Here is a 10,775-nt window from a genome sequence, read left to right on the forward strand (position 1 = left end):
GGGGAAGGGGGCAGAAAATCCCCTTGCCCTGGGAAGACAAGGCTAAGATGTTGAGGGGCACTGGGCAGAACAACTGGAAAGAAAAGTCAGAGAAATCGGGGGAGGTGATGTTAGCTGAGTGAGTGTGTTTGCAAGAAGGAGAGAAAGAAATGTGAACAGTGAAGCCAGCCAGGGGGAAAAACTCTCCTTGGAGTATTGTATGGACTGGCAGAGCAGGGATGCTGCTGAGCGCAGAAGGTGAGCTAGAGGCTCTGGGGGCCAGCCAAGGGGGGCTTGTAGCCCCACATTTCTCTTCACAGAGAAAAGCAAGGTACAGATCTTCCCCAGAATATTTCTGGGATTCACATTCTCTGAACCTCAGAGAAAGGAAACACAATTCTTATCACTTGCTGTGCCTGTGTTTGTGCCAAAGTAGAATGCAACATGGAGATTGTTTACCCACAGTGATGGGGTTTTGTTTCCTTGGCCTGTCAGGGCCAAGTGTGTGTGTGTGTCAGGACTGTTGAGTGACAGTCAGGAGATTCAGAATGTTGTGTGCAGGGTTGAGTGCTTGGCAAGTTCAGTTTTGGATGTATAGAATAATGTCATATAATAAAGTAATTAATGAACCTTCTGATACCAGTGGAGTCAGATGCATCATTCTCTCTTCCTTGCCAACATCAGAGTCGCCTTTGCAGGGAGAACTTTTTTAGGTACAATTGGACAAAACAGTATATGTGTTGAATCTTTTATCTTACAGAGAGACAACCTCTTTATTTCTTTACAGCAGGGGCTGACAGGGGGATTTGGGCAGCAGCAGCCCCTGCCTGGTGGTGCTTGCGTGCCCCAGGGTGTGCAGAGGAGCAGCCCTGCTGGGGAGCAGATATTCTCGCCCTGCTGGGGAGCAGATGCTGTAGCCCTGCAGAGGAGCAGATGTTCCCTCCCTGTGGCTCTTAGGACATCTCCTGCTGGAGATGTGCGGCCCCACCCACGCTCCAGCCCCGGCTCCAGGCTCCAGCACACACTCGTGCAAAAGCATCTGCTTCGTGCTGCTCCTGACAGCCCCACATATGGACAGAAATTAGCGTAAAAATAAAAATAATCCTGCTGTGTTGGCGATGGAGAGAGACAGGGAGACTGACTTGATGATCAGAATCTGATTTTACTGTGGGATACAAATACTGCTACACTATTGTAGGGAGACTGGTGATGTGTACTACAATGATTAGGTTAAAATCACATACACAAACTTATGCATATAACAACATCTCTTGCTTGCAGAGATTAATGGCATTTTCTTTTTCTAGTAAACCTGTCTGATTAAATCTTATTGCAATCCAGGTCTAATTTTCAAAGTTCTATTTGCTTTTGCCAAGGCATCCTGTTATCAAATCTCTTGTGTTAACCAGGTACAAAGTGCATCATCTGTCTTGTGTCCCCCAACATTCCAACACTGCTGCTGCTGCAGCAAGCTCAGATCTGGGGTGTCCAAATGCCAGCTGCTGGCTTGGCAAGGTGACCAGCACCAGAGCTGCAGTCCCTTCCCTCTGCCCCAAACTGGCCAGTGCTCAGCATCACAGCTCAGCTGTGGGGATGGAAAGAGGGTGAGAAACCACTGGGGTGGTGTGGAGTAGCTAAAGCTGAAATGTGAGTCACATCAGCCACGAGCACTTGTGCTTTTATCAGCACCATCATGAGACACCAGAAACTTCTCAGAGGAAACCCCCAGCCTCTGCAAGCAGATGATCAATGCCATGATCAATTAAAAACACTGTCAGAAACATTCAGGAGATGTTGTTTATGCTGCATCCAGCTGCAAAGCAAACAGCCCAGGCCTGTGGGGTTTGGATAGTGCAGGCTGTAACTGCTGGTTTAATTATAGCATAACTGAGGCATCAGGTCCATCCCTTCCTTTTTTCTGGAAAAGTCTCATTCAGTTTATCACTCATTACCTGAGAATTAATGACTCACATAGACACAACGGAAGGTGGAAGAATAAGTATCTCTTTCATGAAAATGGAATAAATAATAACAAGTACTTCTTTTTTGTCCTAGTGGATTTGGTGACCTTTTGGGAAAGATTCCTTTCCTTTACCAACTGTATCTCATTTAAACATGCAGTTGTGTGCCTCTCATCTTCATTTCCGTATTTGATTTCTGATTTGATTTTCTCCCTAATTGCTGCCAACGTTTTTGCCTGAGCAGGGAGGGGCCAGGATGGAAATTCTGCTTTGATTGAGGCAGATGTGTTTGCATATTGTCTGGGTTCCCGTTTGCATGGAAGGGAAATCATCTCCACCTTCCCCTGCTGAAAATATGAAATGCAGGAGAAACCATTCATAAATCACAGTGCTGTTAGAGCAGCTCACCCTGGAGAATCTGAAAGTGCAGCTCATCCCAGAACATTCCCACAGGTGTCCTGTGGCTGGGTGAGCTCGGCATGAAGTGCTGAGGGAATTCACTGAGATCTCACAGCAAAGCAGCGCCACAATCACCCCGTCCCCTCCTTCAGCAGGCTGGCCTGGCATCTTCCCTTGGGAAGGAAAGGAGAGAGCCCAGAGGGCCAGGGGCTCCCTCCCTGCCCTCAGTGGGCAAACAGGGGCTGGCAGGTGTGCGATGAGGAGGCACCTGGCTGTGCCTGCAAAGGGGGGGCAGCAGAGCTGAGCCTGAGCCCTCAGGGGATGGAGCACACGGGGCTCGGCCCCGGGATCTGTGGGCCCCAGGGGCTGCCAGTGCCCATCCACCCTCCCTGATTCCAGTGCCCATCCACCCTCCCTGACTCCAGTGCCCATCCACCCTCCCTGCTTCCAGTGCCCATCCACCATCCCTGATTCCAGTGCCCATCCACCCTCCCTGATTCCAGTGCCCATCCACCCTCCCTGACTCCAGTGCCCATCCACCCTCCCTGATTCCAGCGCCCATCCACCCTCCCTGATTCCAGTGCCCATCCACCCTGTGCCCATCCACCATCCCTGACTCCAGTGCCCATCCACCCTCCCTGACTCCAGTGCCCATCCACCCTCCCTGATTCCAGTGCCCATCCACCATCCCTGCTGCCATCCCACACTGCCAGGACACCTGGGTACTGTCCCTGTGCCTGGGGCTGGCACCTGCACTCTCCCTGTCCCTGTGCCCGGGGCTGGCACCTGCATTGTCCCTGCCCCTGTTTGGCAGCCCTGGCAGCTCTGGGTGCAGCTCAGCTGGGCAGGGTGACCCCGATGTTCTGATGTTCATGGTGTGCCTCGAGCATCATTCCCTCTGTGCTGCCACATGTCACATATCAATCACACGTCACATATCAATCACGTCACATGTCACACATCAATCACAGAGTACATCATCGATTTGCATAACACATCATCAATTCACATGTCACATATCAATCACCTGTCACAGATCAATTCACGTCCACATGTCAATCACACAGCACATATCAATCACATTTCACGTATCGATTCACACGTCACATATAAATCACGTCACAAATCAATCACGTGTCACATATCAATCACATGTCACATATCAATCATACAACACATCATCAATTCACACAGCACATAATCAATTCCCATGTCACATATCACATATCAGTTCCTGATCAGGACAACACAGCACTGTGTGAATGCCACAGATCACAGATTTGTGTAATTTTTCACAGATTTGTGAGAAGTATCACAGATTTGTGTGAATTATCACCGACTGTTTCAATTTCACATTTCACAGCTCACAGATTTGTGTGAATTATCACAGATTTGTGTGAATTTCACATTTCACGTCACAGATTTCTGTGAACTGTCACAGATTTCTGTGAATTATCACAGATTTGTCTGAATTTCAGAGACTTGTCTGAATTCCACGTTTCACATATCACAGATTTGTCTGAATTTCACGTTTCACGTATCACAGATCTGTTTAAATCATCACAGATTTGTTTGAATTATCACAGATTAGTGTGAACTGTCACAGATTTGTGTGAATTTCACATTGCACAGATCACAGATTTGTGTGAATTATCACAGTTTTTTGTGAATTATCACAGATTTGTTTGAATTTCACGTTTTGCATACCGCAGATTTGTGTGGTTTATCACAGATTTGTGTGAATTATCACAGATTTGTCTGAATTCCACATTTCACATGCAACAGAGTTGTGTGATTTGTCACAAGCTTTTGTGAATTATCACAGATTTGTGTGAATTATTGTAGATTTGTGTAAGCTCACACGCGTGTGTGTAATTAATTTCACAGGCGTCGCTACTTTGTCAATTAACAAACCCGTGTTTGATTGACAGCTGCCTCAGCCAATCAGATCTCTCCTAAGGCTTCTGGCATTTGATTGGTCTAGATCCGGAGGGGGCGTGGATACCTGACCAGTAAGAGCGCAGCGCGGGCCGTTCACGCGCCCTATAAAATGCGGGGTGAGGAACGCGGCGTGCTTAGTCCCTCACGGCCCCGCCCGTAGTGCCTTGCCTTGCGCCCGCTCCCTTCACGAAGCTCACACGCGTGTGTGGCCCCCGTGGCTCTCGGCGAAGGCCGCCGTGGGGTGCGGGGGCACCGTGAGGAGCGGCAGGCGATGGCAGAGCCGTGTGGTTGTGATTCGCACCGCGGCCGTGCCCTCCGGCAGCCCCGTGTCCGTGTGACCCGCTCGCTTCCTGAGGCGCTTTCTTACTTGTGCTTCGCCTGACGGCGGCTCGCAGCCCTCACGCAGAATGTTCCAAAAAGATTATCTCCTGTGCAAGGCAGCAACGTCCTGTTCGCAAGGCTTGCTTCCGCTGGGGTTTCTGTTGGCATTATCTGGCGTTCAGGTGAGAAACAAAGGGATTTGGAGCCGGGGAGGTTTGTGTCATATTTGTTGTTTTAATTCATAAAGATTGTTTCAGAAGGGATGTTTCATTCCGTTTTCCCTTATTTCGCTACCAAATCTCAAGACTTTATTGCTTCTCCTGCACCTATGCTATTTACCTGCACTGCTGATGTATAATGTGATCTCCCATAGCCCTGCCACTGTTTGCTAAAATATTTTTAATTTATTGAGCTTGGTTCTGCATTGGCTTTTCACCATGGGCTTCCCTGGGTAGGCATGGCCCTGCTCCTTCCTTTTTGCTTGTTAATTAGATGTGTCATACCGTTGATCAACTTTTGATGGATTGAGATTGTATTCTGAAAATACACAAAGAAATGTTTCTGTCAAGGTCTGGCGTTTGGGTAAGGAGCAATTCCTGGTTAGCAAGCATCTAGAGTCGAGTGGTATCTGCTGGGAGTGGAATGAAATGACAGCTCCGAAATGAAAAGCACAACAAAACCTCGGCAATACCCAGGGGGCAGCTGCTTCCACTCCTCTGACATGGCATTTCCACAGCCTGTGGGACAGGAGAATTCGCTCTGGGTAAATGCTCCTGGCTGGGCTGTTCGGCACATCGCTCAGGGAGGTGTTCCCAGGGCTGTGAGATGGGGGGAAGCCTGCAGGGGGACACCTCAGTGCCTGCTCCCAGCTGCGCAGCTGTCTGTCCCCTTCTCTGTGTCCCAGAAGGGGACAGGTGCAGGGCATAGAGCTCACTCTGCTGTCAGCTGGTGCCCACCTTGCCCTACCACAGCCAGCTGGCACTTCTCAAGATCTCTGCTGCTTAGAGTGACCCTGAGATACTTTAGAAAGTCTCTTTTCCCAGCCCAGCAGTTGACAGAACTCTTATTCTCATTCTCGAGGTTGTTTATTGTATCTTATCTATAAAATTCTTTCTCTGGCCTGCTGAGGTCTATTCAGCAGGTCAGACAGAGGCACACTGCCTGTCCTTGGGGTGGTATTACCTTTTATACTAAAATCTACATGTACATTATTTACAATAACTTCCCAATACCTATCACCTATGTTAGACAGTTTGTCTCTACTCTAAACCAATCCAAAAGTGCCTCCATCACAGCAGAAGATGGAGGCCAAGAAGAAGGAGAAAGGCTGGACATGCCCAAATTCCTCCATCTTGCCCCCTGAACCCCTATTCTAAAACCCCCAAAAAATCTATTTTTCACCCTGTAATAAATTAACTATCATTCTACTTAAACTCTTTTGACTTGTAATTCTTCATATAAAGGTTGGTAATTGTTTTTTCATGGGTCAAGATCAAAGGCACAGGGGACTTGGGCTCTGTGCCAAGGTCTCTGAGCCCCCTGACAGGGTCTCCAGTCCTCCAGGGCAGCCGGAGGAATATCCTGGGTTCCTACAGGCATTCTCTCCTCTCCTGGGGCAAGGTTCTGCCTCAAGTTCTACAAAGGAAAGGAGGTGGTGTTTTTCAGAGTTCAGAAGAAATCCTTTGGGTTTTGACGTAGAGTTTCTGTGTCAGGAGGTGACACCCAGCTGGCATCTCCGTTAGCACTGCTCTGCACAGGCAGCTCCAGCCATGCATCTGGAGCAAGGGAGGGAAGGTACTTCACTAAGTGGGCTGCAATTGATTTCCATGTGGTCATAGGTATTAGAGAGGAAAAAGACCTATTAAATCATCTAGTCAGTATAATCAAGCAGAACTACTCCCTGCTGGACACTTACTGCTGGTTTGTCAACTCTAGTTCAGGAAACCGAGTTGTAGTGTTCAATCTAATGGATCCTGAATTTCCACTTAATATCAGTTTTCTTTGGTTTTCGCTTTTATATTAATGCATTGATGGGCTTCATATTGATTGGCTTTTCTTAGTATAATGAGAACAAAATGCCACTTATCTTTTAAGTCATTTAACACAAACTAGCAAGCTATCAAGGCTAGCTCCTCCCAGGGGAAAATCCTAATGGCCGGAGCAGAGAGCTACATCCATACAGAAGTGTTGGTAAGAGAGATAGTTCTTCAAAGGTTTTAATTTATTTCAAAACAACAGGAGAGAGTTACACAGCTGAATATACCAACCAAGTCTTCAAAATCACATGGAGCAGAGCAAGCAGAGCAGTATGAACCTTCTGAAGTCCTTTCAGTGCTGAAGGTGGATCAGCTGGCTGTCTTTATCCCACGGAGCAGGGATATTCCTGCAGCTGCCTGTTCCTGGAGAAGCTTCTAGGCTGTGGCAGTGCTGCTCTATAGCTGGTTCAGTGCCTCTCCTGGAGCATCTGCTCATCACTCCTGCAGTTAGTAACCCTTGGTGCTTGCCCTGCCATTTCCTTGGCTTCCTGGGCTCCGGATGATCACTGGGATACACACTTTAAAAGTGGCTTTGCACAAAACAGAGCCTTTACTGAGATGCCAGCTGAACTTTTCCTGGGGCTGTAAAGTTGCCTGATAAGATCCCACATAAGGTGCTGGGGAATTATGTGTGGCAGGCTCATTCCTCACCCATGAAATGAAATCAGTGGCTGTTTCACAATGCATAAAATAACAGGGAAGATGTGCCAGTGGGTGGCAGGGAATGCTGCTGAGTCACTGGATATTAAGCAATGCAGAACAAAGCAGACAAGGATTACAGACTCTTTGGGGATGCCATATCAAGGAACCATTTGGAAGCAAGCAGCAGCCCTCGCCTGACACATGCAGGCACAGGCATCTGTCGCCACAGCCACACTCTGGCCCAAGGCAGGGAGGAGAGAACCTCCTCCATTATCTCACCAGGGTCTTGTTACTCACCTGGGGCAGGCAACAGGCAAGGACTAGAAAACTTTGTTTTAAAGGAGAGATAGCAGTGCAGCTGCTTATTACAACAAATCCGGATTTTTAATATTTTTAGCTGGACTTTTTAAAATAAAGCTAGATGTCTTTTATTTAGCAAAATTAATATAGTCTGGTGCCCACCAATGTGGAAATTTTAATTTGTATTTTCTAAATCTGTTAACGGATACTTAGTTGCTGTATTTCAAGTATTTAAACAAAATCAATCACACCTCTTCAGCTGCATTTTTTTTAATATATTCACTTCCAGAAAAGCTAACATATTCCAGTACGAGCAGAGTGTGGCCTCGGATGTCTCATCAGAAAACGTTAAAGGCTAAAGGTATGCAGTAATTGAGTTGTGCTAAGGGAACTTCCTGTGAAGCTGTTGCACAAATCCACTAGAGAAAGAATGAAAGGAAATGAATGAAGAGAAAAAGTGCTATTGACCAAATTTGGAGTAGGCTTCTTAGAAATATGTTTACTACTAAGTTGCTGGGCTTAAGCAAGAATATCTAGTTAAAATAAGAGGTGTGAAGGAGATGGGTGAGGCTGGAGCGCTTCCCGAACAGGCAATGTCCTCATGATTACTTTAGTCACCTTGAAAGAGGTAGCTTAGTACATTAATGTAGAACTAGAAGTGGGGGCTACAGATAGTTTTATGATTTCTGTGACTGATTATACACTTGCCTCTTTCTTTGAGGGGAACTGTGTTGCAGACATCTCTTTATGAAAATCCTTTCTTAGGATTCTTTCTTCCTGAGAAACTGAGAGGCTCCAGGAACAAAATGTAAACAATGGTTATCTGCTGCTGTGGAATGCAACAGGTGGATCTGTGATTGGTCTCGCGTGGATGTTTGGATTTGGTGACCAGTCACGGCAGAGCTGGCTCTCTCTGTCCTAGACAGCTGCCTTTGTTTTCATTCCTTTCCATTCTATTCTTAGCTTAGCTAGCCTGAGATGAAACTTTTCCTTCTATTCTTTAGTATAGTTATAATATAATATATATATCATAAAATAATAAATCAAGCCTTCTGAAATGTGGAGTCAGATCTATGTCTCTTCCCTCATCCTGAAAACCCCTGTGACCACTGTCACAGAACTGTTTAATTTTCTGTTCACATGTCAATGTATGTTCATGCAAAGACTGCAAATTACTGTTTTTACTGTTACAATGAGAAAATGAACCTGTGGTACTTGTAGTTGGTTTTGATCTGGACTGAAACAAAAGCAAGCATTTAAAGGGGTAGGGGGAAATGTAAAAACCAATAGGTGATAGAAAAATGTTAGAAAATACAGTAGCCCTGTGACTAGTGAGCTGACCTCGGACATGACATCTTTGGCTTTGACTCCCTGCTTTGTATCACATCTCAAGAACTTCCTAGCCACAAAATTCCTAGCTATTCTGTAGTCTTTCTCTCATTCTAGTTTGTCATTAAAAATTTTAATTTTTAATGGTTTCATCTTGATGCACGTGGAAGTACTGAGCAATATCAATTTTTCCAACCGAGTCTGCTCCTTTGCATTCACTTCTAAACACATCAGGCTCTGGCTGGAGTGCCAGGTTTGGGATCTCGTTTTCCTGACTAAAACGACACAAAGAGTCTGTCATGTCAATGCTTAATCTGTCAGCATCCATTTATGGATTTAATTTTTCTTGAGAAAAACACAGCATGCTCTAGACTCAGCAGTTCACTCTCTTCCAGTGCATCAAGACAGACTTGGAACTTACACAGTGGCTATTACTTTAAGTACATTTTTTTGTTTGAAGAGAAAAACCAAACTGAAATACTTCTGCCCAGCTTTGCAACTTAAGACACCACGGCAAAAATAATGCCGTGCTGTAAAAATGCAGCAGCGTGCTAGGATGTTAGCTTAGAAAGGAAAAAGCAAGTGGGTATGCATGGCTTTTTCTTCTTCTGTAGCCCTACTTTTCTTCCCTCCATTGTGGTCCTGCACTGGCATTCCACTTCTTCAGATGGAATTCAAACCCTGTCTCCTGCTAACTATTACAATAGCAGTATTCTTCACAGATCACAACCTAGAAACCCAAACTTTGTTCTGGTTTGGCTTTTTTTGTTTGTTTTGCTGGGGTTTTTTTTCTGCAGGTATACATCAGTGCGAATTGCTGGAGTGATGGGGGTTTAAGCTGGAGAGTGCTATCAAGTAGACAGTGACAGCACTACTTAAAATTTGCTTTTCAGATTTTCTTATTCTTCCAATGTCATTGTCCAGGTCACTGGGTCTACAGGAAATTTAAAGCAGCCACTTTAACCTCGGACTATTTAGTCCTTCCAGAAGTTAGAAGAATGGCCCTTTAGATGTTTAAACATGTACTCTCATGTATGTCCTTCAGAAAGGCTTAGGACTGATGAAACGTTGCTGAACACTCATTTATCTCCATAGGCTAATCTGTCCAAAGTCTGAGCAGGTTATTTAAAATTTCAACCACTTCTAACGGAATGGTCGCTCCTGCACCACTGATAGAAACATCTGGATTTTATTCCAGAAGCATTTCACAATTCTGGCTGCTAAAACACTTCTTCTCACCGGAAACTACTCTGTGAAGGTTTAATTCTGTTCACCTGCAAAATTCCATTTGTGTGACCTTCCCATTGAAATGCACATGCAGCAGCCCTCAAACAGAGAGGAACTGACATGGAAATAAATCACAGAGAGAAGCAAGTACATCACTGCCTCACTGGCGGACACTTTGAGACCTGTTGAGAACTATTCCCTTTCAAAGCAAAAAATACAAAATGCGGACAAAATTAAAGCCAAATGGGAAGAGTTCTACCCTCAGAATAAATTAGGAGCATATAAATACATGTTCTGAAGTAGTCCCCTACTCTTTTCCAGAAGAAACTCACACAGTAAGTATGTCATGCTTGTACTTGCAGTGATTTAAGACAGATGGTAAATTCAATGCGTTACCCCTACAAGAGATTAAACTGGTGCCAAACAGGAAATACAAAGCACGTCTCACATTTCACACAGGCAGAACCATATTTGTGTGTATATATTTGTAGATATAAAAATGTGTCTATTATGTGTAATATAGATACACTGTTTGCTATATATTATATAGTTTTGTGTTATTTTTATATTTCTATATATTTATAATATATATTATGAGTATATTTATATAAATATATTTATAAAATTAAATATTTATATA

The sequence above is a fragment of the Geospiza fortis genome, unplaced genomic scaffold (assembly GCF_000277835.1).
Source record: "Geospiza fortis unplaced genomic scaffold, GeoFor_1.0 scaffold113, whole genome shotgun sequence".
Classification (NCBI taxonomy): Eukaryota; Metazoa; Chordata; class Aves; order Passeriformes; family Thraupidae; genus Geospiza; species Geospiza fortis.